This window comes from Mirounga angustirostris, unplaced genomic scaffold, assembly GCF_029215605.1.
Source record: "Mirounga angustirostris isolate CCGP_5_RB_7025 unplaced genomic scaffold, mMirAng1.0.hap1 SCAF_15, whole genome shotgun sequence".
In the NCBI taxonomy this organism is placed as follows: Eukaryota; Metazoa; Chordata; class Mammalia; order Carnivora; family Phocidae; genus Mirounga; species Mirounga angustirostris.
In genome coordinates, this window is record NW_026991723.1 from 63396486 (window position 1) to 63402315 (window position 5830).

Genomic DNA, 5830 nt, shown 5'->3' on the forward strand with positions numbered 1-5830 from the left:
CATTGTTGTCATTGTGATGTGGATGCCCTCCTGTAGAGAGGCTGCCTTCTAGGGGAAGTACCCCAGGTACACTGTGGTTTAGGAACACTCAGTATAGAAAACTTCCATTAACGGATCCAAGAGTGGGATTATTTTCTTTGTGAAAAATTTCAACATGACATTTCTTCAACAGCCCTTTGGTGCATTTAGAATGAGATTCAATTTATAGAAGAGTGATTGAAGTAAGATTTTTAAAGAACATATCTATTGAACCTCCATTACCCACTATAACTATTGGGTTTGCAAGCTGACTGTTACCCTAACAGCTCAGTTTATCATCACTGGGTAGAAAACTTCTAATCCTACATTCTCCAGATATCCAGATTATGTGTGAAGGTTTTATCACTGTTGCCACTCCTTGGAATGAACAGAATGGTGATCCCGCTGCTTCTGAATGAGAGGATCAGAAACTCTAGTTCTACTTGCAAAATGCCCTCAGAGCACTGCCAGAGAGAGAGTGAGTGTGTGTGTGTGTGTGTGTGTGTGTGTGTGTGTGTGTAAGATTAACCATGTACCTTCATTAAAGGGCTCAGAGTGGGAAGTTCTCTATCCATAAACATGGATTCCCTTTCTTAACTCCTGGTGACTGCCAAGAGATTTAATTGGGTTCTGGTTTGAGTTTTCTTTTTACGGGTTTGTTGGGGGGGAAAAAATTCCAAACCCTGTTATTTGGGAAGTTGGTTATTTTTGGTAAAAAGGATACTTGTTACAGAGAAAATACTGTAAGTAGACATAGAAGTTAAGGTTTCAGTTTTTTGTCCCATCTTCTGGTTCAGCTTCCAGAGTAACCAAGAAGTAAGCTCAGAGGTTGGCGCTCTGCTGGTGAGATGCATATGGATCTAGATTCTTATCCTTGAGTCTCCAAGAGTATCTTTGGATGGGCTAGTATTAGATCCTCTGCAGGACTGGAGGGTGGTCAGTCCAGCCACTCAACCACTGGGAAGTCGGGGGGTAGCTGGGCAGATCTACTCTAATGTGGTCACTCTGAGCCCCAGGCTGAAGGGGCAGCTCTTCTCATTGTGAAGGCAAAAGTACAAGAAGACAAGCCCAACTGTGGAAGCACATTTCAAATTTCAGTGTTAAATCTGCTAATATTTCCTTGGCCAAAGCAAGTGACTGATATTTCCTTGGCCAAAGTCAAGGGGAGGGAAGTAGAGTCCTCCTAAGAAGGTGAGGGGAAGAGGTGAATATTTTGAGCAACAATCTAATCTGCCACAATATCAAAGGGAACCCATGGAATACCAAGGAGTTGAGATAATATAAGTCAAAGAACAGAGCATCTAGGAAGAAATGCATCCCTGTTTTTCATCTTCTACTGAGGCACCCCTTCCTTACTTCTTTCTTTCGTCTCTCTTTTGGGGGAGAAGGCTTTAAAACAGTGATGATAATAAGTAATAGGGATGTTGGATTAAATGAGTAGTATGTGTTTAGTTCTGTGCATTTAGAACAGAGCGTGGCACATAAACACTAAGTTTTAGTCATTATTTTTTTCTCTCAAGTTTATATGGCTTCTAAATGGGGCCATAGAGATTTGAACTCAAGTGGCCTGGAGCTGGACCTCATGCTTTTAGGAATTAAAATACACATGGGGCGCCTGGCTGGCTCAGTCAGTAGAACATGCAACTCTTGATCTTGGAGTTGTGAGTTCAAGCCTTATGTTGAGTGCAGAGATTACTTAAAAATAAAAAAACCTTAAAAGAATCATAATACACAGACTTTCTATTCAGAGCCTGTGTTCAAATCTTAGTTTTGCAGAGTGTGACCTCCTGAATATCAGACTAATCAATAATACCCCAATAATGTCCCAAGATTGCTATAATGATTATATGAGAATACAAATATGGAAGAGCCATATAAACTATAAAATTAAAAATTAAAGAGGAGTCCCTAAAACTCTCTTCTGATATTCTGTATTACAAGAGAATCCCAGACTCTCTTCTGACATCACAGAACTTCCTCTTAGTTTCTCCTTCCAGCCTCCCCTCTCCGACACTCTCTGAGTACACTCATCAGTCTCTGTTTCAGAACCTGGCTCAGTTCATTACTTCCATTGATCCCTCTAGCTGGAGTCTACCAGCCTCTCTACAACCCCTTCCCATCACCTATGCTGCTGAAGTGTCACCCATTCTTCAAAGTCAAATGACACAAGGACACACCCCTGAAACCTGGGCTGTGGTCCCAGGTTTGCTGGTAACTCATCATACGAGTGAGGACAAGTTACTAGGTCTTTCTCAGTATTAATTTCCTTGTTTGTAAAATAAGGACATTGGAGGAGAGGATTTCTAAATTCCCTTCCCCTGTTCTCATTAGTCTAATTCTCATGTTAAACTAATCTTTTCAATTTACTGCATGTAACCCAAATTTTCAATTTAGCATTCTCTTTAACAGATAACCTGCACATAAATGGAATTCAAATACTGCATCCAAGGTTGAACACTCCATTTGTAAAAGTTATTGATATTAGGATAATGATTGTACTTAAATTGTTTCTAAAACAATCCAAGTACAGGGGCGCCTGGGTGGCTCAGTCATTGAGCATCTGCCTTCAGCTCAGGTCATGATCTCAGGGTCCTGGGATCGAGTCCCGTATCGGGCTCTCTGCTCAGCGGGAAGCCTGCTTCTCCCTCTCCCACTCCCCCTGCTTGTTTTCCCTCTCTCGCTGTCTTCTCTCTCTGTCACATAAATAAATAAAAATAAAAAATCTTTAAAAAAATAAAAATAAAACAATCTAAGTACAGTCAGTACCAGAGCTTCTATATAATGGTCACAGAAGGGTTGCTGCTTCCCAAAATGTAATTTTCCCAACAAAATGTAATTGGTACTGTTCCCTTTAGCTTTCAAGTTGCCCAATTCTATAGATGATAGAATACTTCTGTTTTACAAATTGCCCTCTTCTAAGGCAATAATGTGTAAACTTTTGCATATGTTTTTAAAATTCCTATCAGTTGATTTTGGGAGATGACATCCCTTGTAAAACCAGGAGTGTCTGAAACCTACTTCAAGTGAAGGAAGGAAGGGAGTTAGCATTTATTGAACATATTCTGTGGGTCTAGGCACATTTGTATATTATTTCATTTAATTCTTAAAGTACTCTGCAGTAATAGGTAATATCTTCTATATTTTATTTTTTTAAAGATTTATTTATTTGAGCAGGGGAGGGGCAGAGGGAGAGGAAGAGAGAGAATCTCAAGCAGACTCTGCTAAGCACGGAACCTGACGCGGGGCTTGATCTCAAGACCCTGACATCATGACCTGAGCTGAAACCAAGAGTTAGATGCTCAGCCATCTGAGCCACCCAGGTGCCCCTCATCTATATTTTAAATGAAATGAAGATCGGAGAGGTTAAGTGACTTGTTCAAAATCACATACCTGAACTGTACACTTAAAAATGGTTAAAATGGGGGGCGCCTAGGTGGCTCAGTCAGTTAAGCATCTGCCTTCAGCTCTGGTCATGATCTCAGGGTCCTAGGATTGAGACCCTCGTGGGCTCCCTGCTCAGCGGGGAGTCTGTCCCTCTCCTTCTGCCCCTCCCCCAATTCGTGCTCCCTCTCTCAAATAAATGAATAAAGTCTTTTCAAAATGGTTAAAATGGGGGCGCCTGGTGGCTCAGTCAGTTAAGTGTCTGCTTTCAGCTCAGGTCATGACCCAGGGTCCTGGGATGGAGCCCCACATCGGGCTCCCTGCTCAACAGGGAGCCTGCTTCTCCCTCTCCCCCCTCCGCTTGTGCTCTCTCTTGCTATCTCTCTTTCTCTCTCAAATAAATAAATCTTTTAAAAAATATAAAATAAAATATAAATTAAAAAAATAAAAATAAAAAATGATTAAAATGGTAAATTTTATGTCAGCACAATAAAAAAGAAAAACCAATTACATAACTAGTAAATAGCGCAACTGGGTTTAGATACCTCAGTATGCTTTGATTAGTCTATTTACAGCATGGGAGAAAATAACCAACTTTGGTTATGTTTATCAAATATCTGCCGCCACTGAGGAGACAGAAACAAAGAGAAGCAGAGAGAAGAGCTAAGTAAGGTTAAAGGTGTCAGCAACAGCAAGGGTTGTAGCCCAGTTCTGTTGGCCAGCAAGCTGAGAATCAGGACCAAGGCAAAAAAGAGAGGTCACCATGTAGATTAGTGTTTCCCAAATATTAATGTGCATGGGAATTACCTGAGCATCTTGTTGAAATTGCATTCTGATTCAGTAAGTCTGGGGTGGAGACAGATTTTGTAGTCCTAACAAGCTCCCAGGTGCTAGTGATGTTGCTGGTCCATGGACCAAACATTGAATAGCAAGGATTTTAGATCATAGTAACCTCCACGACAGCTCTCTTAAGTGTGGTTTTCAGATCCCTCACACCAGAGAATCTGGGGGTGCCCTCACCCCCAAAGCAAATTCTGGGCTCAGCCCAGACCTACTGAATCAGAATCCCTGCAGGCTGAACTGGAAATCTACACTTTTAACAAGTTGCTTGTTAGGTATAATAAAATTCCAGAACCACTGCTAACAGGACATCACCATGGCGTGATAACACTAATCACTTCACATGCATACTCGTTTCCAGTTGATAAAGCCTTTTCACATCCTGTTTCTCCTGTATCTGTACAGCAGGATGATGAAGGCAGTACCACTACCCACAGTGCTGACAAGGAATCTCACATATCCTGTGGTTAAGTGCTGGACCCAAAGGTCCTCTGACTCCTAGAAAAGTGTTCTTTTTATTATTTTGTGCCTCTCTCTCCCACTTTACCATATCTTCACTTATACTCCTATACAAATTAGAAGTTCTTTTATGTCTAAAAAGCTTTGCAGAGTAATTTTCTTGCTATGATGCTTTTAAAGATTTCAATCTAATTTAATTTAGCACATTAAGAAGCACAGTTTATGCTTATAAGCATAAAGCTACCCAAGGTCATGGCAAAAAAATGTGTTTGATGAAGTAATGAAGAAATAGACTGCATTTTTTAAAAATCTTTTTTTTTTACTCTCCACCTAGATTTACCAATTGTTAACAGCTTTTCTCTCTTTCAAGCACTTGAAAGCTGCAGATATTATGACACTTTGTCCCTAAATTATTCAGCATGCATGGACTAAGGATAAGAACATGCTCCTACATTACCACAATCCCATTATCACACCTAAGAAAACTAATATTAACTCAATAATATCATCTATGTGTAGTCTACATTCAAATTTCTCTAGTTGCCTTAAGAATGTTTTTTATTCCTGTTGATTTTCTTAGAGTCAATCAAGGTTTATTACATTTGGTTGTTTTTGTCTTTTTAGTCTAATTTAATCTAGAACAAACCTCTTTTTTTTTTTCATGGCATTAAATTTCTTTTAAAGTCCAGGCCTTGTCAATGTGCCTTACATGCTGGATTTATTTGATTACTTCCTCATGATTAGATTCAGGTTAAGCCTCTTTGGCAAGACTATCATGTCGATAATGTCATGTACTTCTCATTACATAATTTTGGGAGTCACATGGTCGAAAGCTGCCCCACCATTGGGGAAGCTAAATTTGATCATTTGGTGAAGACAATATCTGCTAGATCGCTCCATTATAAAGTTATTTTTTTTCACTCACAGTTAATAACTTATCTGTGATACTTTAAGACTCTGAATATTCTGTCCCCAACAAACTTCCACCCAATGGTTTTAGTATCCATAAATGATCATCACTCTGATTAGTTATTTCATGGGGAGTGCAAAATTATGATTAAATCAGTCTTGACCATTTGCCAGCATTCATATGGAAAGAAGGTATGCCAGATCTGAGAAAAATCTGAATTTA